A 25546-nucleotide genomic window follows, 5' to 3' on the forward strand; every position below is an offset into this window, starting at 1 on the left:
GTAGCTGAATCTTCCTGCAGAACAATGCAGCCTCAGGAGCCACTGGGCTGTGTGTTTCTATGGCAGTTTTGCAAGTATTTGATGTCTGCGTGTGATGGTGGCATGGTGAGTTTCTGTGTGTTTCTCTGTGTGTGTGCCTATAAGTTCCATCTGTTTAAAAGAATGTGGCTAACGGACTTCAGCACTTTTTTTTTTTTTTTTTTTTTTTTTTTTTTTTTTTTTTGAGTCTCGCTATTTTTAGGTGACCTGTCTGCTTGGCTGTGCTTGGGCTGTGTGGCCTGTGTTCTTTATTTTTTTATGGATCATAAATCTGTAGTGAATTGGGAGAAGGGTGAAGACACGGTGGTTTCCAAATAACCTCCTCATGCAAAAAAGCCACACTTATAGAAAGAAGAGAAGCACACCACACAAAAATACCAGACATCTCCAAAAGTTTTCTTGTCCTGTGGCCAACCCAGGGAAATATACTAGCAGTCTGCTGAGCAGTCAATGGGGATCTCACAATTTCATGTGCAAAAAAAAAAAAAAAAGACAGATGACACAGAAGGTGCTTCCAACACCATTCCTGCATTCCCTTAATTGTACAAGCAGTCCACACCATGGCCCACTGATAGGTGGGAGTGCACCAACATGCAAGAAACATTGAAGTTCAAATTGGGGTCATCCTGGCAAATTTCTTATTTGAGGGCTTTCATACCAGGAGCCAAATGGGAGTGGAATAGATTGATGCTGGGTGAGATGTGGTTTCCACACTTGCCTCTTCTTTTCCTGACTTCCATGTTCCACATTGGTTTAGGGTTTCCTAGGCCTATCTCAACCACTGCCACACTAAACGTTTCCCAGTTCACAGAGAATGACCCTAATAAGAATCCATTGCTTAAGTATTTCCTTCTAAACACTTTCATGCGTTAATTACCACACAGTGTTGTTACTTCTAAAACCATAAATTTCCATTGTAGCCACCAACAAAGAGTCTCTTGTTCTCCAATTTCTACTGGAGGGCTGCATAATTCCAGTAGAATAAGAAGCAGTCAAACATGTCTGGCATTCGCCTGGTAGTCTTCCCTTTGTTTCAGTTCATCTGCATGACCTTCTCATTGTGGAGGTCCAGTGAGAGGCCATACTAAGGTGTGAGAACACTGCTCCAACTTCGACTTGTTTTGTCATTGCTCCTGGATTTCCCAGAGAGTCCCTGCCAGACAAAGGATGAAGGGAGGTAGTGAGGTCAAGAGCCCAGCCATCTTTCCCTGCCACCAGCCTCTGGGGTCTTAGGTAGAATTCTACCACCCTAAGAACCCTCAACAACAAACCAGACTATATTTCAATCCCTTTGGAATATCATTCTTGTACTCAGCCTCTTTTGGGAATGGAGTCAGAAGTGCAGACTTAATTGAACACTTCACAGTCTTGAAACACCTTCTCCTCCAGTGGGAATCGACCATGGAGATGACACAAATGGGCCTGGGTTCCAGACATTGAGGGTCTCACACTGGGTTTTCACAGGCAGCCTTTTCCCCAATACCTGGCCTGCTCTGCCAGAAACAATATTTTCTGCTTTGGCAGGCTGACAGCTCTGACAGCCAGGTGCCAAGGCCTGCCCTACGATTGTGCATATGCTAGTCTTAGGGCACAAGTCCTGACTGTGATCTCTGACTTGCACCACAATAAATGTCATCATTTTCTAGCAATAAGTCCCTGAGTCTTGGCAGAGAAGAAGACCTCTGTGAAGGTGCGTTGGCTGTGGATACTGGCCTGTCCTCTTTCTGGAAGGCTCAGGATACTCCCATCATTTTACCAGATGGCACACACTAGTCAGCCTGAAGAAATGTCAAACACAACCCCAGGATTAAGCCGCAAAATCCCTAAGGATAAAAAGTGATCTGCAGGATTCCTCAGACCTGCCTAGATGTAGGTTTGAGTCATTTTGAAACATCCCACTGTGATTTCCAGGTACAGCCCCTCTGTGTTCCCCAGGGTTGCTCTATACCAGGTATGGCTTCCTTCAGAGTCATGCAGCCTCAGAAGCTGCTGGAATGTGTGTTTCTGCGGGATTGTTGCAAGTGTTGGATGTCTGCATGTGTGTGGCATTGTGTTTGTGATTGTGTGTGTGTGTGTGTGCCTGTTAGTGGAATCTGCTTAAAGAAATGTGTCTAATGCCCTTCAGCGACTCTTTTTCTTGAGTCTCCCAACCTACTAGTGACCTGTGTGTTTAGCCATGCTTGGCTTGTGGAGCTCCGTGGTTCTTTATTTTTCTGTGGATCATGAATCTGCAGTAAATTTGGAGGTGGCGCCGAGACATGTGATCACCAAAATGACACCTCCCTATAAAACAAACAAACAAACAAACAAAAAAACACTCTTTTGTAAAGAAGAGGAGCACACCACACCAAAATCAGCTGTCTCCCAGTGTATTATTGTCCTGTGGCCAAAACAGTGCAAGACACTAGCAGTCCTGTCTTCAGGGCCCCTTACATTTAACTCGAATTCAGTTCCCCACTGAGCATTTGCTTCATGTCATTAGGGGACACTCCTCCTTCATCTTGGCATTTCATCATGTGACATAGAGTGTGAGCAGCAATAAGGTCATATAAGGGTAAGGATACAGTCTGGTGAAGAAAGGATGGGGTCCCACAACTTCAGCTGCAAAAAAAAAAATGAAGACAGATGACACAGAAAGTGCCTCCCTCTTCATATCCACATTACCTTAATTGCATAAGCAGTGTACACCATGGCCAAATGTTCAGATAAGAGTACTTCAACGTGCAAGAAATATTTGGTATACATATTGGGGCCATCCTAGCAAACTTCCGATTAGAGGGCTTTCATAACCAGAGCCAAATGGGAGTAGATTGGATTCATGCTGAATGGGATGTGGCATCCCTATTTGCCTCTTCTTTTCCTAACTTCCATGTTTCTCATGGGACTAGGTTTTCCTGGGTCTGGCTCAAGGACTGCCACACTAAATGTTTCCCAGTTCACAAAGAATGAGCCTCATGGGAATCCATTGCATGAATGTTTCATTTTAAATACGGTCACACTTTAATGATTGTGCAGCTTTTATACTTTTAAAACCAAAAACACCTGTAACAGCCGCCAGAAAGTAAACTCCTTTTCTCCCACTTCTGTCAGAGAGCTGCATGATTCCTGAAAAATGAGGAGGAGGCTGCTGTGTCTGGCTTATGTCTGGTGATCTAGACTCTGCTTATTTTATCTGCATGGCCTTCTCATTGTTGAGGGTCTCTTTCATTTGGTTTTTGCTGGATAGAACGTCCTCTCCCCAAAGATTGTTTATCTGCCAGGACTTCACAGAGCAAAAGGGATTTCAGGTAGGCTTTTTGAACTCCAGGTTGTGATCGTTGTCTTGTTGTGGAGTCTGAGGCTGTTTGCATTTTGCAGGAAGCTTTTTGGTCTTCTGACAGGAGCCACTGAACCTTGCTTGGACACCAGACAAGGCAGCTCATTCTCTCAGGTGAGTCTTGATTTCTCTTTCCTTTCTAAAGGAATCCACCGTGTCACTCAACAGCTCAAATGGACAATTTTTAGGCTTGCCATCACCACAAATGTCCTCTAAGACAGTGTCTCAACCTCATCAGCATGGGTGAGGGGCCAGTTCAAGGTGTGAGAACGCTGCTCCACCTTGGACTTGCCCTTCTCATGGTTCTTGAATTTCCTAGAGAGGCCTTTTGAGGCAAAGAGTGAAGCAAGGAAGTTTGGTCAAAAGCCCGGCCTTCTTTCACTGACACCTGCCTCTAGGATTTCATATGTGATTCTAATATCCATAGAACCTTCAGAAACAGACCATACAATATTCCAATACCCATGGGACCCTTTTCCAGTACACAGCCTCTTTTAGGAATGGAGTCAGAAAAGCAGTTTCCAGAGACCATCTCACAGTTTTGAAATGTTTTTTTCTCCAGCTGGACCCGAACACTGAACCGCAAGAAGGGGTCGAAGCTTTTAGGGTCCTGAAGTGGATTTTCACAGATAGCTTTTGTCCTGATACCAGGCAAGCTCTGCCTGTACCATTTTCCTCTGCTTAGTCAGGATGATAGCTCTGACAGCTGGGAGACCGAGCATCCCCCATGAAAGCGCATGCTGCAGTCGCAGGGCACCAGCCCAGATCGTGAGTTCTGGCTAGCATCACAATGAATGTCACAGTTGCCTTGCAACAAGTCCCTTCATTTAGTGGAGAAGGAGACCTCTATGTAAGTGCATTGGCTGTGGACTCTATCCCATCTTCTATGTGGGATCCATGGGATAGTTCCATGATTTTAGGAGAGGGCAAAAGAGAGCCAGCCTGAAGAAATGTGAAGCATAGCACCAGGAATAAACCGCAAAATTTCTAATGATGCAAAGTAATCTGCAGTATTCCTCAGGCCTGCCTAGACGTTGTAGGGGTGAGTCTTTTTGAAACTTGCCCCACTGTGATTTTTAGGTACAGAACACCTGTGTTTCGTGGGGTTGTTCTATGCCAGGTGGGGCTTCCTGCAGAACCGTGAAGCCTCAGGAGCTGCTGTGCAGAGTTTCTGTGAGAGTGTTTTGAGTGTTGGATGTCTATGTGTTTGTGTGGCAATGTGTGTTTGTGTGTCTGTGTATGTGGGTTCCAGTAAGTGGAGTATAATTAAAGGAATGTGGCTAACACTCTTCAACACTTCTCTATTTTGAATCTTCCAACCTTTTGGTGGTATGTCTGTGTGGCTCGGCTTGATCTGCAGAGCTTTGTGTCCCTTATTTTTATTATTTGTGTGTGTGTGTGTGGATTCATGAATCCTTAGTGAATTGGGAGGTGAGCCAAAACACACTGGCATCCAAAACACCTTCGCTTGCATAAATAACAACTCTTCTAGAAAGAAGAGGTGCATAGTACACCAAAAAAGGGCATATCCCAGTTTTTCATTATCTTGTGGACAACCCAGGGAGAGACACTAGTAGTTCTGTCATCAGGGCTTCTTGAGTTTACCTCGAATTCAGTTCCCAGCAGAGCAGATGCTTCACATCATGAGTTGAGCCTCCTCCATTGTCTTGGGAATTCGCCATGGGCCATGGAGTGTATGTCATTTAAGGGTGAGAATAAAATCTGATGAAGGGTAAATGGGGTCCTGCAACTTCCCCTGCAAAAAAATTGAAGACAGATGACACAGAAGGTGCTTCCAACTCTATACCCACATTCCCTTAAATGCACAAGCAGTACACACCATGTCCCATTGTTAGGCTGAGAGTACTCCAATATGCAAGGAACATTTGGATGCAAATTGGGGTCATGCAGGAAAGTTCTGGACTTGAGGGCTTTCATACCTGAAAAAAAAATGGGCATGGGATGGATTGATGCTAGGTGGGATGTGGCCTCTATTCTTGCCTCTTCTTTTTCTGATTTCTATCTTCCTTCTTGGCCTAGGGTTTCCTGGCTCTGGCTCAACGACTTCTACGTTAAACATTTTTCATATCATGGAGAACGACCCCTTGGGAATCCATTGCTTGAGTATTTCCTTCTAAACCCTGTCATGTTTTAATGACTGGGCAGATTTGATATTTTATAACTGTAAATTCCTTTTACAAGCACCAACAAGGAAACTCTTGTTCTCTTACTCCTAATAGAGGGCTGCATAATTCCTGAAGGATGAGAAGCAGGCAACCTTTTCTGGCATTTGCCTTGTAATCTAGCCTGTTTTATTTCAGCTGCATGGCCTTCTCACTGTGGAGGGGCTTGTTCATTGAGCTGTTGCTCGATGGACTACGCCTTACCGCACATTAATTAGCTGCCAGGGATTTCAAAGAGCTAAAGGGGCTCTGAGAAGGCTCGCTGTGCTCCAGGCTATGGTCATTGCCTTGTTGTGGGGGCTGAGGTAGTTTGGATTTTACAGGAGGGTTTTTTGTCCTCTGACAGGAAATATTGACCATTGCTTGGACTTCAGCACAAGGCAGCTCGATATCTCAGGGCAGCCTTGATTTTTATTTGCTCTCATGGGGAATCCTCCGTGACCCTCAACAGCATTACTGCACATGCTATTCCGGCTTGCCATTGTCACAGACGGCACCTCAGACACTGTCTCAACCTCATCTACACCCGTGATAGGCCAGTCTGAAGTGTGAGAACAGTGCTCCAAGTTGGATTTAAATTTATCTGGTTCCTGCCTTTTCCTGAGAGTCTCTGCAGGTCCCAGGATCAAGACAGGCAGTGAGGTCAAGCTCCTGGCCATCTTTCACTGACACTTGCCTCTGGGGTCTCAGGTATCTTTCTATTAAGCAACGAACCCTCAGCAACACACCGGACTATATCCCAATTCCCTGAAACCCGATTCTTGAACAGAGCCTCATTCAAAAGTAAAGTCTGAGGGGCAGTTTTCAGCAACCACCTCGCAGTCGGGAAACACCTCCTCCCCGACTGAAACTCGAACATAGAGACAGCCTGAAAGGGCCTTGAGGTCGAAACTTTTAGTTTTCCACAGTGGGTATTCTCAGGAAGCATTTTTTCCCAATACGTGGCCCGTTCTACCAGTACCATTTTCATCTGTTTAGGCAGGCTGACCACTGTGACAGCTGTGAGACTGAGCCTGCCTTACGAATGCACATGCACTAGTCTCAGGGCACCAGGCCAGATTGTGAGATCTGGCTAGCATCACAGTGAATGTCACATTGCCTAGCGAAAAGTCCCTGTGGCTAGCCAGTGAAGGAGACCTCCATGGAGGTGCATCAGTTGTGGACTCTTACCTATCTTCTCTGTGGGGCATGAAAGTCTCAAAATCCTAGGAGAGGGCAGACCTGAGCCTTCCTGAAGAAGTATCAAGCACAGCCCCAGGAATAAACTGTGAAATCCCTAAGGATCAAAAAAATCTGTAGGATTTCTCAGGCCTGCGTAGACATTTACGGGATGAGTCTTTTTGAAACTTTCCCCACTGTGATTTCTAGATAATGCCCCGCTGTGTTCCCTGAGGTTGCTTTCTTCCAGATGAGGCTTCCCATAGAAAAACACAGTCTCAGGAGCTGTTTGGGAGTGTGTTTCTGTGGGAGTGTTGTGAGTGTTGGATGTCTGCCTGTGTGTGTGTCCGTGTAAGTGGACTGGGCATAAGAAAATGTGGCCAACCATTTCAGCTCTTTTTTTTATTTTTTATTTTTTTGAGTCATCCAATCTTCTGATGGCCTGTCTGTGTGGCTCTGCTTGGTCTGTGGGGCTCCATCTTCTTTATGATTCTGTTTGTCATGAATCTACAGTAAATTGGGAGACAACGACATGACCTGCTGATGTCCAAATCACCTTTCCCTTCAAAAAAAAGAAAAAAAAGAAAAGAAAAAAGACATCTCCCATTGTTTAATTGTCTTGCTTCCAACCCATGAAAAGGCACAAGCCATTCTGTCCACAAGGTCCCTTGACCTTACCACGAATGTGGTTCTGAGCCAAGCAGGTGTTTCACAGCATCAGGAGGCACTCTTCCATCATGTTGAGATTTCATTCTGGGACATAGAATGTGAGTAACAGTAAGATCTGATAGGGTGAGGATACAAACTGATGAGGGGTGGATGGGGTCTCACAAATTTACCTTGGAAAATTACCTTGGAAAGTGCTTCCAACTCCATTTCTGCATTCCATGAATTGAATAAGCGGTACACACCATGGCCCAGTGTTCAGGTCCAAGTATGCCAAAGTTCAAGAAACATTTGGAGTGCAAATTGGGGCCATTTTGGCAAACTCCCGATTTGAGGGTTTTTATACCCGGAGCCAAATGAGAGTGGAAGAATTGATGCTGGGAGGTATATGGCCTCCAGAGTTGCCTCTTCTTTTCCTCACTTCCATGTTCCTTGTTGGCCTAGGGTTTCCTGAGTCTGGATCAATGACTTCCACACTAAACGTTTCCCAGTTCACAAAGAATGAGCCTCATGGGAATCCATCGCATGAGTGTTTTTATTTTATTTTATTTTATTTTATTTTATTTTATTTTATTTTTATTTTTATGTATTTTTTTATTTTTATTTTATTTTTTTGTAAACACAGTCAGGTTTTAATGACTGGACAGCTTTGATAATTTTAGAACCATAAATTCTCATTACAGTTGCCAACAAGGAAACTCTTGTTTTCCCACTTTTGTTGTAGAGCTGTATGATTCCTTTAGAATAAGAAGCAGACAGCCATGTCTGACTTTCACCTGGTAATCTAGCCTCTGTTTCTTTTCATCTGAACGGCCTTCTTATTGTGTAGTCTCTTTCACTGGGCTTTTCCTGGATGGAACTGCTTCTCCTTAGAGATTATTTAATTGAGAAAGATTTTAGAGACAAAAAGAAACTCCATTAGGCTGACTGTGCTCCATGTTGTGGGTCATTGTCTTGTTGTAGGGGCAGTGTTTGTTTGCACTTTGCAGGAGATTTTTGGGTACTCTCACAGAAATTATTGAACATTGCTTGGACTCCAGAAGAAGGCAGCTTCTTCTCTCAGGTGAGTCTTCATTTTTATTTGCTTTCATGGGGAATCCACAGTGCCCCTCATCACCTCTACTAGACACACTTTTCACACTTACCATCATTACAGATGACCTCTAAGACACTGTCTCACCTTCTTCTGCACATGTGAGAGGCCACTCTATGGTATGAGAACTGTGCTTCACCTTGCATTTGCTTTTTTCATTTTTCCTGCCTTTCCCAGAGAGCCTCTGTGAGGCCAAGGATGAAGGGAGGCAGTGAGGTCAAGCGCCAGGACATCTTGCACTGACACCCACTTCTGGAGTCTCAGGTATGATTTATCACCCAAAGAACCATCAACAACACACAAGACTATATTCCAATCCCCATGGGACTCGATGCTTGCACACAGCCTTTTTCACGAATGGACTCAGAGGAGCAGTTTCCAGTGATCATCTCACAGTCTTGAAACGCCGGCTCCTCTAGTGGTATCTGACCACTGACACCGTCCAAAGGGGCCCTGAGGTCGAGAAGTTTAGGGCCCCGCAGTGGCCTTTCTGCCCGCAGCCTTTTTCCTGATTCCAAGCCGTCTCTGCCAGTCCAAACCTTCTCTGCTTATGCATGCTAATGCCTCTGACAGCTGGACATGTGAGCCTCCCTCACGAATGCTCAAATGCTACTCTCAGGGCACCAGACCTGACTGTGAGCTCTGGCCAGCATTACAATAAATGTCATCATTGCCTAACTTCAAGTCCCTTTGGCTTGGTGAAGAAACAGGCCTCCGTGGAGGTGGGTCTGTGGTGGACTCTTGCCTGTCTTCATTATGGGATCCAAGGGATAGTCCCATGATCCTAGGAGAGGGCAGACATGAGCCAGCCTGAAGAAACACCAAGCACAGCCCGAGGAATAATCTATAAAAATCCATAAGAATCCAAAATGATCTGCAGAATTCCTCAGGCCTCCTAGATATTGAAACTTGCCCCACTGTGATTTCCAGGTTCAGCTCCTCTGTGTTCTCCAGAGTTGTTCTCTCCCAGGTGGGGCTTACTACAGAAAAACTCAGCCTCAGGAGCTGCCGGACTGTGGGTTTCTGTTTGAGTGTTGTGAGTGTTCCATGTCTGGATGTGAGTTTGGCATTGTGTGTTTCTCTGTATGTGTGTGTGACTTTAAGTGGAGTCTGCTTAAAGGAATGTGGCTAACGCCCTTCTGTGCTTCTTTTTTATTTTTTTTTCTTTCAATCTATCTCTGTCCCCCAGGCCGGAGTGCAGTGGTGTGATATCACCTCACTGCAAGCTCCGCCTTCCAGATTCACGTCATTCTCCTGCCTCAGCCTCCCGAGTAGCTGGGACTATAGGTGCCCGTTATTGTGCCTGGCTAATTTCTCTATTTTTAGTAGAGATGGGGTTTCACCGTGTTAACCAGGATGATCTCAATCTCCTGACCTTTTTATCCATCTGCCTCAGCCTCCCAAAGTGCTGGGATTACAGGGGTGAGTCAAGTGCCCTGCCCTGTGCTTCTATTATTTGTCTTAAAACCTTTTGGTGGCTTGTGTGTGTGGCTCTGCTTGTACTCTGGGGCTCTGTGTTCTTTATTTTTCTGTGAGTCATGAATCCACTATGAATTGGGAGGCTTACAGAGACCCGCTGGTGTCCAATTCACTTGCCCTGATTTAAAAAAGCCACTCTTCTAGAAGAAGAGGAGCAGAACACAACGAAAAACAGACATCTGTCAGTGTTGCATTGTCCTGCGACCAACCCGTGGAGAGACACTAGCAGTCCTGTCGGCAGGGTCCCTTGAGTTTACCTGGAATTTGATTCACAGACAAGCACGTGCTTCACGTCATGCAGGGGCACTCCTCTATCCTCTTGGGATTTTATCCTGTGACATAGAGTGTGATCAGCAATGAGGTAAGATAAAAGTGAGAATACAATCTGGTGAGGGGTGGATGGGGTCTAGCAACTTTACCTGCAAACAAAAATTGAAGACAGATGACAAAGAATGTGTTCCCAACTCCATCCCTGTATTTGCTTAATTGCACAGGCAGTCCACACCATGGACGATTGTTCATGTGAGAGTACTTAAACGTGCAAAGAACATTTGGGATGCAAATTTGGGCCATCCGGGTAAGCTCCCGATTTCAGGGCTTTTATAATAGAGTCAAATGGGTGTGGAATGGATTGATGCTGAATGGGATGGGCCTTCTTATGGTGCAGAGGCTCTTTCACTGGGCTTTTGGTGGATAAGACTGCCTCTCACTACAGAATATTAGCTGCCAGGGATTTCAGAGAGCAAAAGGGACTTTGGGTAGTCTGGCAGCACTCCAAGTTGTGGGTTATTGTCCCATTGTGGGGGCTCAGGTTGTTTGCACATTTCAAAGGACTTTTGGATCCTCTGACAGGAATCTTTCAACATAGCTTGGACTACAACACAAGGCAGCTCATTCTCCCAGGCGAGGCTTGATTTTTCTTTGCTTTCGTGGGGAATCCACAGTGGCTTCAACAGCACTCCTGGACACCCTTATCAGGCTTGCCCTCAACACAGACTGCCTCTGAGGCACTGTCTCAACCTCATCCACACCCCTGAGGCCAGTCCAAGGTGTGAGAACACTGCTCCAATTTGGACTTCCATTCGTTGTGGTTCCTGCCTTTCCCAGAGAAGCCCTGCAAGGTTCAGGATGAAGGGAGGCAGTGAGGTCAAGTGAACAACCGTCTTTCACTGACACCCATGTGGAGTCTCAGTTATGATTCTCTCACATAAAGAACCCTCAACAACACACCATACTATATTCCAATCCTCGTGGGACCTGATTCTTGCAGACAGCCACTTTTGGGGATAAAGTCAGAATAGCAATTTCCAGTGACCATCTTACAGTCACGAAGAACCTCCTTCTCCAGAGGGACTTGACTACACAAATGGCCCAAAGTTGCCCTGAAGTTGAGACTTTTAACATCCTACAGTGGGTTTTCTTAGGCAGCCATTTTTCTGACACCAGGCCAGTTCTACCTGTACCGTTTTCCTCTACTTAGGCAGGTTGATAGCTCTGAGAGCCAGGTAGGCTAGCCTACCACACGAATGCACATGTGCTAGTCTCAGGACACCAGAACTTATCGTGTGAGCTCTAGCTAAGCTCACAATGAATGTCACCCGTTGCCTAGTGACAAGTGCCTCTGACGTGGTGTCGAAGGAGAACTCTGAGGAGGTGCATCAGCAATGGACTCTCGCCTGTCTTTTCTGTTGGAACCATGGGATAGTCCCATGATCCTAAGAGAGGGCAGATGTGAGCCAGCCTGATGAAATGCCTATCAGATCCCCAAACATAAACCGCAAAATCCCTAAAGGTCCAAAAAAGATATGGAGGATTCCTCAGGCCTGCCTAGACATTGTAGGTGTGAGTCTTTTTAAAACGTGCCCCACTGTGATTTTTAGATAGAGCCCGACTCTGTTCTCCAGGGTTTCCGTCTTACAGGTGGGGCTTCCTGCAGAAGCATGCAGCCTCAGGTGGTGCTGGAGTGTGTGTCTCTGTGGTATTGTTGTGAGTGTTGGATGTCTGTGTGTGTGTGTGGCACTGTGTGTTTGTGTGTGTCTGCCTTTAAGTGGAGTCTGCATACATGAATGTGGCCAACACTCTTCAGCTTTTCTTTTTTTATTGAGTCTCCCAAGTTTGTGGTGGCCTGTTTGTGTGGCTTTGCTTGAGATGTTGGGTGCCATGTTCTTTGTGTTTCTGTGGATCATGAATCCACAGTGAAATGGGACGTGTGCCAGGACTTGCTGAAGTCTGAATCATCTCCCCCTGCAAAAAAAAAAGCCACTATTTTAGAAAACGTAGGAGCACACCACACCAAAAAAGAGATATCTCCTAGTGTTTCATTGTCCTTTGGCCAACCCAGGAAAATACACCAACAGTCCTATCCTCAGGGACACTCAAATTGACCTAGAATTGGGTTCCCAGTTGAGCCAGTGCTTCAAGTCATGAGGGAGAACTCCTCCATCATCTTGGGATTTCATAGAGTTTGAGCAGCAATAAGGTCAGTTGGGGTGAGGTTACAAACTGATGAGGGGTGGACAGGGTCCTGAAACTTCACCTAAAAAAAGCATGAGGATAGATGACACAGAAGGTGCTTCCAACTCCATCCCCACATTCTTTGAATTCCACAAACAGTCCAAACCATGGCCTGACGTTCAGGTGAGAGGACTCCAACGTGCAAGGTACATTTGCAGTGCAAATTGAGGCCATCCTGGCAAACTCCTGATTTGAAGGCTTTCATACCCAGAGCCAAATGGGAGTGGAACAGATTGATACGGGGTAGGATGTGGCCTCCACACTTGACTCTTCTTTTCCTGACTTCCATTATCCTTGTTGGCCCAGGGTTTCCTGGGTCTGCCTCAACTATTTCCACACTAAACATTTCTCAGTTCATGAAGAGCGACCCTCATGGAAATCCATTGCATGAGTGTTTTCCTCTAAACGCAGTCAGGTTTCAATGACTGGGCAGGTTTCAGAATGGTAAAACCATAACTTTTTGTTTCAGTTGCCCAGAAGGAAACTTGTTTTCCCACTTCTATCTGAGGGTGGCATGATTCCTGTAAGATGAGAAGCAGGCAGCCATGTCTGGCTTTTGCCTTGTAATCTAGCCTCTGTTTCATTTCATCTGCCTGGTCTTCTCATTGTAGAGGGGCTCTTTCATTTGGCTGTTGCTGGATGAAAATGCCTCTTGCCACAGATGATTTATCTGTCAGAGATTTCAGCGAGCAAAAGAAACTTTGGGTAGGCTTGCTGCACTCCAGTTTCTGGTTCATTGTTTTGGTTGTTTTCACATTTCAGAAGACTTTTGGATCCTCTGACAGGAATCAATGAACATTTCTTTGACTCCAGAAAAAGGCAGCTCATTCTGTCAGGTGAGTCTTATTTTCTTTTTCTTCCATGGGAAATCCACAGTGCCTCTCAACAGCACTACTGGACACAGTTTTCAGGCTTTCCATCACCACAGACAGCCTCTGAATCACTGACTCAACCTTATCTACCCCTGTGAGTTGCCAGTTTAAGGTGTGAGAACACTGCTTCATGCTGATTTGGACTTCAATTCATAGTGGTTTCTGCCTTTCCCAGAGAGCCCCTGCAAGGCCCAGAATTAAGGGAGGTAGTGAGGTCAAGAGCCCAGCCATTTTTCACTGACACCAGCCTCTGGGGTCTCAGGTACAATTCTATCACCCAAAGAACCCTCAACAACACACCAGACAATATTTCAATCCTTATGAGTCCTGATTGTTGCACACACACACATTCCTTATTGGGATTGGAGTCAAGTAAGCTGTTTTTAGAGACCACCTCACAGTCCTGAAATGCCTCCTCCTCTAGCAGAACCCAGTCATGGAGACAGCCAGATGAGGCCCTGAGATTGAGACTTTTAGGGTTCCACAGTGGGATTTAACTGGCAGACTTTCTCTAGATACGAGGATGACTTGGCCTGTACCATTTTCTTCTGCTTTGGCAGGCTTACAGCTCTGACAGCTGCATGCCTGAGCCAGCCTCACAAATACTCTTGTGCTAGTCTCAGGGCACCAGGCCTTATTTAAGCTCTGGCTAGCATCACAATGAATGTCACCATTGCCTAGGGAAAAGTCTTTGCATCTTAGAGAAGGAGACCACCATGGAGGTGCATCAGCAGTGGATTCTCACCTTTCTCCTCTGTGGGATCCACAACATATTCCCATGATCCTAGAAGAGAGCAGACATGAGCCATCCTGAAGAAATGTCAAGTACATCCACAGGGAAAAACCACAAAATCTCTAAGAATCCAAGTGGATCTGCAAAATTTCTTAAGCCTGCCTTGATGTTGTAGGCATGAGTCTTTTTGAAACTTGTTTCACTGTCATTTCTAGGTACTGCCCGCCTGTGTTTCCTGGGTTTCTCTCTCTCAGGTGGGACTTCCTGCAGAAAAATACAGCCGCAGGAGCTGCCAAATTGTCTGTTTCTGTGTGAGTGTTGCACGTGTTGGATGTCTGCCTGTGTGTGGCATGGTGTGTTTGTGTGTGTGTGTGTCTGTAAGTGGAGTCAGCTTAAAAGAATGTGGCTAACACACTTCTATGCTTCTTTTATTTGAGTCTCAAAACCTTTTTGTGGCTTTTCTCTGTGGATCTGCTTGGGCTCTGTAGCTCTGCATTCTTTATTTTGCTGTGGATCATGAATCCACAGTGAAATGGGAGGCAGACTGAGACCCGCCTACATCCGAATGACTTCCCCTGAAAAAAAAAAAAATCCACTCTTCGAGAAAGAAGATGAGCACACCACACCAAAAGACAAACATCTCTCCAAGTTGCATAGTCCTGTGGTCAATTCAGGGAGAGATTCTAGCAGTCCTGTACACAGAGCCTTTTGAATTTACCTCGAATTTGGTTCCAAACTGAGAAGGTGTTTCATGTTGTGACTGGGCTCTCCCCCAACATTTTGGGATTTCATCATGGGACATAGAGTATGAGCAGCAATAAGATCAGATAGGTGTAATGGTACAATTTGGTGAGGGGTGGAAGAGGTCCTGCAACTTCATCTGCAATGAAAAATAATAATTAAAAAAAAGGCCAATGACACAGAATGTGCTTCCAACACTATCTCCATGTTTTCTTTTCTTTTTTTTTTTTTTTTCTTTCTGAGACACAGTCTCACTCTGCCCCCCAGGCTGGAGTGCAGTGGTGTGATCTTGGCTCACAGCAAGCTCTGCCTTACCAGTTCACGCCATTCTCCTGCTTCAGCCTCCTGAGTAGCTGGAACTACAGGCTCCTGCCACCACACCCGGCTATTTTTTTTTTTTTTTTTTTTTTTTAGTAGAAATGGGTTTCATCCTGTTAGCCAGGATGGTCTCCATCTCCTGACCTCATGATCTGCCTGCATCAGCCTCCCGAAGTGCTGGGATTACAGGTGTGAGCCACCACACCCAGCCATCCCCACATTTTCTTAATTGCACATGCAGTCCACACCATGGCCTGGTGTTCAGGTGAGAGTACTCCAATGTGCATGAAACTTTTGGAGTGCAAATTTGGGCCATCTTGGCAAATTCCCAAATTTGGGGCTTTCATACCCGGAGCCAAATGGGAGTGAAATCGATGGATGCTGAGTGAGATGTGTACACCAGATTTCGCTCTTCTTTTCCTGAATTCCATATTCCTTGGCAGCCTAGGGTTTTCTGGGCTTGGCTCAAGGACTTCCATACTAAATATTTCTCAGCCCACAGAGAACAACCCTCATGGGGATCCATTGCATGAGTGTTTCCTTCTGAACACTTTCAGGTTTTAATGAGTGGTCAGCTTTGATACATTTAAAGCCACAAATTCCCATCACAGTTGCCAACAAAAAAACACTTGTTCTCCCACCTCTATCAAGGACTGCTTGATTCATGAAGGATGAGAAGCAGGCAGCCGTGCCTGGCTTTTGCTGGTAATCTAGCCTCTGTTTCATTTCATCTGCTCAGCCTTCTCATTGTGGAGGGGCTCTTTCATTAGGCTGTTGCTGAATAGGACTTCTTCTCCCCAAAGATTATTTAGCTGCCAGGTATTTCAGAGAGCAAACTGGATTTCAGGTAGGCTGGCTGGGTTTCAAGTTGTGGGTCATAGTGTCATTCTGGGGGCTGAGGCTGTTTGCATTTTGCAGGAAGATTTTGGGTCCTCTTACAGGTATCATTGAACACTGCTTGGACTTCAGCACAAGGCAGCTCATTCCCTCAGGTGAGTACTGATTTCTCTTTGCTTTCATGCAAAATCCACAGTGCCCCTCAATAGCACTACTGAGTACCATTTTCAGGCTTCCTCTCACCACACATGGCCTCTGAGACATTCTCTCACACTCATTTGAACCGTGAAAAGCAAGTCTGAGGTGTGAGAATACTGCTCCACCTTGGACTTGCCTTTGTCGTGATTCCTGTCTTTCCCAGAGAGATCCTGCATGGTTCAGGATGAAAGGAGGCAGTGATGGCAAGAGCATGACTATCTTTCACTGACATCATCCTTTAGGGTCTCAGGTATAATTCTATTACCCAAATAAACTTCAACAACACACCAGATTATATTTCCATCCCCATGGAATTGATTCTTGCACACCCACATTCTTTTTCAGGAATGGAGTCAGGCTGGCTCTGCCTGTAGCATTTTTCTCTGTTTAGGCAGGTTGACAACTCTGCTGGCTGGGAGCCTGAGCCTACCTCAGCAATGTGCATGCACTAGTCTCAGTGGGCCAGGCCAGATTGTGAGATCTGAGTAGCATCACAATGAATGTCACCATTGCCTGGCGACAAGTCCCTGTGGTTTGGTGAAGGAGACCTCTGTAAAGATGTGGTGTGTTGGCCGTGGACTCAACTGTCTTGTCTGTGGGATTCCCGGGATAGTTCCATGACTCTACCAGTGGGCAGACATGAACCAGCCTGAAGAAACGTCAAGCACTGCCAAAAAAAAAAAAAAGAGTGAAATTCCTAAGGATCCAAAAGCATCTGCATAATTCCTCAGACCTGCCTAGAGGCTGTCGGGGTGAGAGTCTTTTTGAAACTCTCCCCACAGTGATTTCTAGGAGAAGCCTGCCTGTGTTCCCTAGGGTTGCTCTTTTAGATGGGTCTTCCTGCAGAACCACACAGACTCCAGAGCTCCTGAGCTGTATGTTTCTCTGGGAGTATTGTGAGTGTTGCATATATGCATGTTTGTGAGGCATTTTGTGTTGAGGTGTGTGTGTGAGTTTGTGTATGTGTGTGCATGCATGCACATACCTGAAATTGGAGTCTGCTCAAAGTAATGTAGCTCATGAACTGTAGCACTTCTTTTTCTTTACTTTTTTTTTTTTTCTTTTTGAGTCTCCCAACATTTTAGTGACCTGTCTATGTTGTTCTGCTGGGAATTTGCAGTTTCGTTTTCTTTATTCTTTCTGTGGATTATGAATCGTCAGTGAATTGGGTGATTCAACAAGAAATAACAGCATCCAAATCACCTCCCCTGAAAAAAAAAATATTCACTCTTCTAGAATGAAGAGGAGCACACCACATCAAAAAACAGACATCTCCCACTGTTTCAGTGTCCTGTGGCCAACAAAAAGAGACAATAGCAGTCCTATTTGCATTGTCCCTTTAATTTACCTTGAATTTAGTTCCCATCAGAGCAGGAGCTTCACATCACAAGAGGGCACTCCTCCATTGTCTTGGGATTTTATCCTGGGACATCAAGTATGAGGAGAAATAAGGTCAGTTAGGGGTGAGCAATCTGGGGCTCAATCTGGTGTGGGTTGGATGGGGTCCCGCAACTTCATTTGCAGGAAAAATGAAGACAGATGACACAGAAGGTGCTTTCAAATGCATCCCAGCATTCCTTTAATTATACAAGCAGTCTACACCATGGCCACATAGTGTTCAGGTCAGAGTACTTTAAGGTGCAAGGAACATTTGGAGTGCAAATTGGGGCCATCGTGGCAAACTCTCAATTGCAGGGATTTCAATCCCATGGCCAAATGACAGTGGAATGGATTGATGCTGATTGGGATGTGACTTCCAAAATTGTCTCTTCTTTTCCTGACTTAAAGTTCCTCTCCTGCCTAGGGTTTTCTGGGTCTGGCTCAGCAACTTTCACACAAAATGTTTCCCAGCTCAAAGAGAATCACCTTCATGGGAATACATTCCATGAATGTCCTATTCTAAACAGTCACTTTTTAATGACTGGGCAGCTTTGATACTTTTAAAGCCATAAATTCCCATTACAGTTACCAACAAGGAAACTTGTTTTCTTCATCTACCGGAGGGCTGCATGATTCCTTTAGGATGAGAAGCAATCAGCCATGTCTGGCTTTTGCTTTGCAATCTAGTCTGTTTAACTTCATCTGCATGGCCTTCTGATTGTGGAGGGGCTCTTTCATTAGGTTGTTGCTAGATGGGCTGCCTCTCACCACAGATTGTTTAGCTGCAAGGGATTTCAGAGAGCAAAAGATACGGTGGGTAGGCTACCTGTGATCCAGGTTGTGGGTAATTGTATGATTGTGGTAACTGAGATTGTTTGCACTTTGGAGGAGGCTTTGGAGTCCACTGACAGGAATCATTAAACATAGATTGGACTCCCACACAAGGCAGTTCATTTTCTCAGGCAACCCTTTATTTTTCTTGGCTTTCATGGGGAATCCACAGTGCCACTCAGCAGCGCTACTGGACACCCCATCAGGCTTGTAATCACTACAAACAGCCTCCGAGACATTCTCTCAACATCATTTGCTCCAGTGAGAGGCCAGTCCGAGTAGCGAGAACACTTTGGACTTTTCTTTGTCATGGTTTCTGCTTATCCCAGAGGGCCCTTGTGAGGCCAAGGATGAAGGAAAGCAGTGAGGTCAAGAGTCCAACCATCTTTCGATGTCACCCGCCTCTGGGCTCTCAGGTATGATTCTGTCACCCAAAGAACTCTCAACAACACTCCATACTATATTCCAATCCCCATGAGACCTGATTCTTTCTCACAGATCTGTATGGATTGGAGTCAGAAGAGTGGGTTCCAGAGGCCACCACGTAGCCTCGAAAAGCCTCCTCCTTCAGCCAGACTTGACTGTGGAGACAGTCCGAAGGGGCCTGCGGTCGAGAATTTTAAGTTCCTGTAGTGGGATTTTGTCAGCAGACTTTTTCCCGATACCAAGTCCCTTTTGCCTGTACCATTTTTTTCTGCTAAGGCAGGCTCACAGTTCTGATAACCAGGTGCCCAATCCTGCCTCATGAATGCACTTGGGCTAGTCTCAGGGCACCAGGCCTTATTGTGAGCTCTGACTTGCATCATAATAAATATCCCTGTTGCCTAGCAACAATTCCCTTGGCTTGGAGGAGAAGGAAACCTCCATGGAGTTGTGTCTCAGGTGGACCCTTGCCTGTTCTTTCTGTGCAACCCACGGTATAGTCCCATGATTCTAGGAAAGGGCAGACATTAGGTAGCCTGAGGAAATACCAAGCAGAGTCCAAAGAATAAACCTCAAAATCCCTAAGGTTCCAACAGGTTCTGTAGTATGCTTCAGGCCTACCTAGTTGTTGTACATGTGATTTGTTTTGAAAATTGCCCCAATGTGATGTCTATGTGCAGCTGGCCTGTGTTCCCCAGAATTGTTCTCTCCTGGTGGGGCTTTTTGCTGAACCCCTCAGCTTCAAAAGCTGCCAGGATGTGTGTTTCTGTGGGAGTGTTTTGAGTGTTGGATATCTGCATGTGGATGTGTCTTAGTGGCTTTGTGTGTTTGTGTATGTGTGTGTGTGCACACCTGAATGTGGAGTCTTCTTAAAGGAATGTGGCTAATGCACTACAGTGCTTCTTTTATCAAGATGCCTAACCTTTTGGTGGCCAGTTTGTGTGGTTCTGCGTGCACTGCAGGGCTCCATGTTCTTTACTTTTCTGTGGATCATAAATATGCAGTGAATTGGAAGGCAGGCCATGACCCTGTTCACAGAGTCCATTGAATTTACCTCGAATTTGGTTCCCCGTTGAGCGAGGGCTTCACATTGTGAGGGGGCACTCCTCCAACATCTTGGAATTTTATTCTGGGACAGAGAGTGAGAGCAGCAATGAGGTCAGATAGGGGTGAAGATACAATCTGTTGAGGGGTGGATAGTGTCCCGCTACTTCACCTGCAAAAAAAAAAAAAAAAAAAAATGTGAAGGTAGATGACACAGAAGGTGCTTCCAACTGAATCCCCACATTTTCTTAATTACACAAGCAGTCTACATGGTGGCCTGGTATTGAGGTGGGAGTACTCCAACATGCAGGAAATATTTAGAGTGCAAAGTAAGAGCATCTTGTCAAACTCCTGATTTGAAGGCTTTCATACCCGGAGCCAAATGGGAGTGAGACCAATTAATACAAGGTGGGAAGTGGCCTCCACACTTGCCTGTTCATTTCTTGACTTTCATGTCCCTCATCAGCCTATTGTTTCCTGGGTCTGGCTCAATGTCTTCCATGCTAGAACTTCCCCAGTTCACAGAAGACGACTCTCAAGGGAATCCATTGCATGAGTGTTTCCTTCTAAACACTGTCATATTTTAATGACTGAGCTCCTGTGATACCCCTAAAACCGTAAATTCTCATTACTGTTGGCAAAAGGGAAACATTTGTTCTCCCACTTCTATTAGAAGGTTGCATGATTCCTGCATGATGGGAAACAGGCAGACATGTCTGGCTTTTCTTGGTAATCTAGCCTTTGTTTCATTTCATCTGCTGGTGCTTTCTCACTGTGGAGGGTATCTTTCATTAAGCTGCTGCTTGATGTGACTCCCTCTCCCCACAGATCTTTTGGCTGGCAAGGATTTCAGAAAGCAAAAAGGACTTCTGTTAGAATGGCTGTTCATGCTGTTCAGTGTCTTGGACTCATTGTGGGGACTGAGGTTGTTTGCAATTTCCAGCAGGTATTTGGGAGCTCTAACAAGTATCTTTAAAGGTTGCTTGGGCTTCAGCACAAGTCCGCTCATTCTCTCAGGTGAGCCTTGATTTTTCTTGGCTTTCATGGAGCGTCCACGTTGCCCTTCAATACCAATATTGGATGCGCTTTTCAGGCTTGCAATCGCCACAGATGACCTCTGAGACGCTGCACCAACTGTATCTGCACCTGTGAGAGGCCAGTTCGAGGTCTGAGAACACTGCTCCAGTTTGGACTTTATTTGGTTGTTGTTCCTGCCTTTCCCAGAGAGCACTCATGTGGTCCAGGATAAAGGAGCATATTGAGGTCAAGGGCCTGGCCATAATTCACTGACTTTCATCTCTGGAGTCTCAGATATAATTCTATCACCCAAAGACTCCTCAACATCTCACCAGTTTGTATTTCAATCCCCATGGGACCCAATTCTTGCACACAGCTTATTTAGAAGTTAGAGTTAGAATTGCAGTCTTCAGCGACCACCTCACAGTCTTCAAACAGCTCTTCCTCCAGTGTGACCCGTCCATGAAGACAATGTGTAAAGGCCCTAAGGTTGAGATGTTTAGGGTCCTGCAGTGGGTTACTGCAGGTAGCCTTTTTCCCAATACCAGGCTGGCTTTGCCTGTGCCATTTTCCTCTGCTTAGGCATGCTGACAGCCCAGTACCGTGTCTGCCTAGCCAATGCATATGCACTAGTCTCGGCACGGGGTCTGAGCTGTGAGCTCTAGCTAGCATCAACATGAATGCCTAGCCAATGCATATGTGCTAGTCTCAGCGCACAAGGTCTGAGCTGTGAGCTCTGGCTAGAGTAACTATGAATGCCATTTTTGCCTAGTGAAATGTCCTTGAAGCTTGGCAAAGGAAGGAGACCTCTGTGGAGGTGGGTTGGTGGTGGACTCTCACCTGTCTTCTCTGTGTGATCTGTGGGATAGTCCATGATCCTAGGAAAAGGCAGATGTGAGCCAGCCTGAAGAAACATCAAGTGGAGCCCCAGGAATTAACCACAAAATCCCTAAGGATCCAAAAAATCTGCAGGATGCCTCAGGCCTACCTAGATGTTTTAGGGTTTAGCCTTATGATACATGTCCCACTGTGATTTCTAGGTTTAGCCCTCTTGTGTTCCATGGGGTTGCTCTGTGGGACTTCCTGCAGAAAGATGCAGCCTCAGAATCTCCCGGGTTGTGTGTTTCTGTCGGAGTGCTGGGAATATTTGATGTCTCTCTGTGTGTGTGTGTGTGTGTGTGTGGTTTTGTGTGTGTGTGTGTGTGTGTGTGTGTGTGGTTTTGTGTGCCTTAAATGGATTTTGCTTAAAAAAAATGGGGATAAAGTGTCCGGGTGCGGTGGCTCATACCTGTAATCCCAGAAGTTTGGGAGGCTGAGGCAGGAAGATTATGAGGTGAGGAGATCGAGACCATCCTGGCTAACATGGTGAAACTCCATCTCTACTAAAAATACACACACACACACACACACACACACACACACACACACACACACACACACAAATTAGCCGGGTGTGGTGGCCAGCGCCTGTAGTCCCAGCTACTTGTGAGGCTGGGGCAGGAGAATGACATGAAATGGGGAGGTGGAGCTTGTGGTGAGCTGAGATCTCGCCACTGCACTCCAGCCTGGGCAGTAGAGCGAGATGCTATCTCAAATAAATAAATAAATAAATAAAATGGAGATAAAGCACTGCAATGCTTTTTATTTTTTAGTCTCTTAACGTTTGGGTGGGCTGTCTGTGTGGCTCTGTGTCGGCTGTGGGGCTTTTTCTTCTTTACTTTTTTGTGGATCATGAATCCACAATGAATAGGTAGGCTGGCTCTGACCTGCCAGAATCCCAATCATCACCCCTGGCAAAAAAGGGCACAATTCTAGAAAAACAGAATACCACACCCAAGAATAGACATCTCCCAGTGTTTCATTGTAATTTGGCCAATCCGAAGGGGGACACTAGTCATCCTGTCTGCTTAGCCCCCTGAATTTACCTCAAATTCAGTTCCTAGACAAGCAAAGGCTTCACATCATGAGGGGGCACTCATCCATCATCTTGATATTTCATTCTAGGTGAGAGAGTTTGAGCAGCAATAACGTCAGATACGGTTGAGGATACGATCTAGTGAGGGATGGATGGGGTCCCGTACCTTCACCAGCAAAAAAGGTGAAGATAGATGACACAGAAGGTGCTTCAAACTGCATCTCCACATTCCATTAATTGCACAAACAGTCCACACCATTGCCCAGTGTTCAGGTGAAAGTACCCCAATGTTCAGGCAACATTTGTAGTGCAAACTGGGGCCATCACGGTAAACTACCGATTTGAGGGTTTTGATACCCTGATCAAAATGGGAGTGAAATGGATTGATGCTGGGTGGTATGTGACCTCCAAACTTACCTCTTCTTTCTCTGACTTCTATGTTCCTCATAGGGCTAGCTTTACCTGGGTCTGGCTCAACATATTCCACACTAAAGATTTCCAAGTTCACAGAGGACGACCCTCATGGTAATCCATTTTGTGAGTTTTTGTTGTAAACACTCTCAGGTATTAATCACTGGGCAGCTGTGATAATTTTAAAACTGTAAATCCCCATTACAGCCACCTACAGGAAAACTCTTGTTCTCTCACCTCTATCAGAGGGATGAATGAATCCTGAAAGATGAGAATCAGGCCACCGTGTCTGGCTTTTGCCTTGTAATGTAGGCTTCATCTGCATTTCCTTTATCTGTGTGGAGGGGTATTTCATTGGGCTGTTACTGGATGCCACTGCCTCTCACCACACATCTTTTGGCCAAAACGGATATCAGGGAGCAAAACAATGTCAAGTAGGCTAGCAGCATTGCAGGTTGTGGATGGTGGTCTCCTTGTGGGGGCTGATGTTTCTCACACTTGCAGGAGGATTTGGGGTACTGTGATAGGAATTTTTGAATATTGCTTGAACTCCAGCACAAGGCAACTTGTTCTCTCAGGGAAGCCTTGATTGTCTTTTACTATCATGGGGGTCAACAGGGCCTTTCAACAGCACCTCTGGACACACTTATCAAGCTTACAATCACCAGAGACAGCCTCTGAGACACTGTATCAACTTCATCTGCACTTGTGAGATGCCAGTACGAGGTTTGAGAACACTGCTCCACCTCAGACCTGCTTTGTCATGGTTCCTGCATTTCACAGAGAGCCCCTCAAAAGACCAGGTCAAGGGAAGCACTGATGTCAAGGACCTGGCCATCACTGGTGACATCTACCTCTGGGTTCTCAGGTATAATTCCATCAACAAAAGATCCAACAAAAACTCACCAAACTATAGTTCAATCTCCGTGGGTCTTATTCTTGCACAACTCTTCCAGGAATAAAGTCAGAAGAGCAGTTTCCAGTGAACACCTCAAAGTCTCAAAATGCCTCCTACTCCAGCAGGACTGACTACAGAGAAGGGCTGAAGGGGCCCTAAGGTCAAGTCTTGCAGCAAGGTTTCACAGACAGCCATTTTCCCGATATTAGGAGAGCCCTGCCTGTACCATGTCCCTCTTCTTACACAGGGTGACAGTTCTGACAGCCTGGAGCACGGACCTGCTAATGACTGTGATAGTCTCAGGGCTCGAGGCCTGAGCTGTGAGCTCTGGCTTGCATCACAATGAATGTCATTGTTGCCTAGCGACAAGTCACTGAAGCTTGAAAAATAAGGAGACCTCCGTGGAGGTGCATCAACCATGGACTCTTGCCTGTCTTCTCTCTGGGATACATGGACAGTCTTATGACCCTAGGAGAAGGCAGACATGAGCCAGGCTAAAGAAACTTCAAGCACAGACCAAGAAATAAACTGCAAAATCCCTGAGGATCCATAATGATCTGTAGGGTACCTCAGGCCTCACTACACATTGTAGATGTGAGCCTTTTTGAAACTTGTTCCACTGTGAATTTTAGGTACAACCCAAATATGTTACCTGGGGTGGCTCTTTCACTGGTAGTGCTTCCTGCAGAACTAAGCAGGCTCAGGAGCTGCAGGTCTGTGTATTTCTGTGGAAGTGTTGCGAGTGTTGGAAATCTACGTTTGTGTGTGGCATTTTGTGTTTGTGGGTGTGTGTGGTGTGTTTGTGCGTGTCTGTAAGTAAAGTCGGCTTAAAGGAATGTGGCTACCATACCTCAGTGCTTTTTTTTTTTAAATTTTGAGTCTCCCAACCTTTTGTTGGGCTTTCTATACTGCTCAGATTGGGCTGCGGGGCTATGCATTCTTTATTTTTCTATGGATCATGAATCTGCAGTGAATTGAAAGCCTGGCTGAGACACACTGGTGTACAAATACCTCCTCTTGCAGAAAAATACACTCTTCTAGAAGGATAGTACACCACACCAAAAAACAGACATCTACCAGTGTTTCACTGTACTGTGGCAAACCCAGAAACAGACACTAGCAGTCCTGTCTGGAGGTCTCATTGAATTTACCTCGAATTCTGTTACCAGCCAAGCAGGTGATTCACGTTGTGAGAGGAAACTCCTCCATACTCTTGGCATTTCATCTGGGACATACAGTGTGAGCATCAATAAGATCAGATAGGAATGAAGATAGAATCTGGTAAGGGGTGGATAGGGTCTGGCAAAAAACATGAAGACAGATGACACAGAAGGTACTTCCAACTCCAACCCCAAATTCCCTTAATTGAACAAGCAGTCCACACCATGGACTGGTGATCAAATGGGAGTTCTGCAATGTGCAGGGAAGATTTGGAGCGCAAATTAAGGCCACCTTGGCAAGCTCTCAATTTTTGGACTTT

General features: G+C 45.7%; 1 long non-coding RNA gene across 1 annotated transcript; it reads right to left on the reverse strand.

Moving 5' to 3' along the window:
• Window positions 1–15753: 15753 nt before the first annotated feature.
• LOC107971294 (uncharacterized) lies at window positions 15754–24380 on the reverse strand. Its single transcript, XR_001714245.3, has 3 exons — window positions 24075–24380; window positions 19836–19997; window positions 15754–16814 (listed from the first exon to the last, which is right to left on the reverse strand). It is a non-coding gene; the product is annotated as an uncharacterized LOC107971294 (long non-coding RNA).
• Between the last annotated feature and the right edge of the window lie 1166 nt (window positions 24381–25546).

This window comes from Pan troglodytes, chromosome Y, assembly GCF_028858775.2.
Source record: "Pan troglodytes isolate AG18354 chromosome Y, NHGRI_mPanTro3-v2.0_pri, whole genome shotgun sequence".
NCBI lineage: Eukaryota > Metazoa > Chordata > Mammalia > Primates > Hominidae > Pan > Pan troglodytes.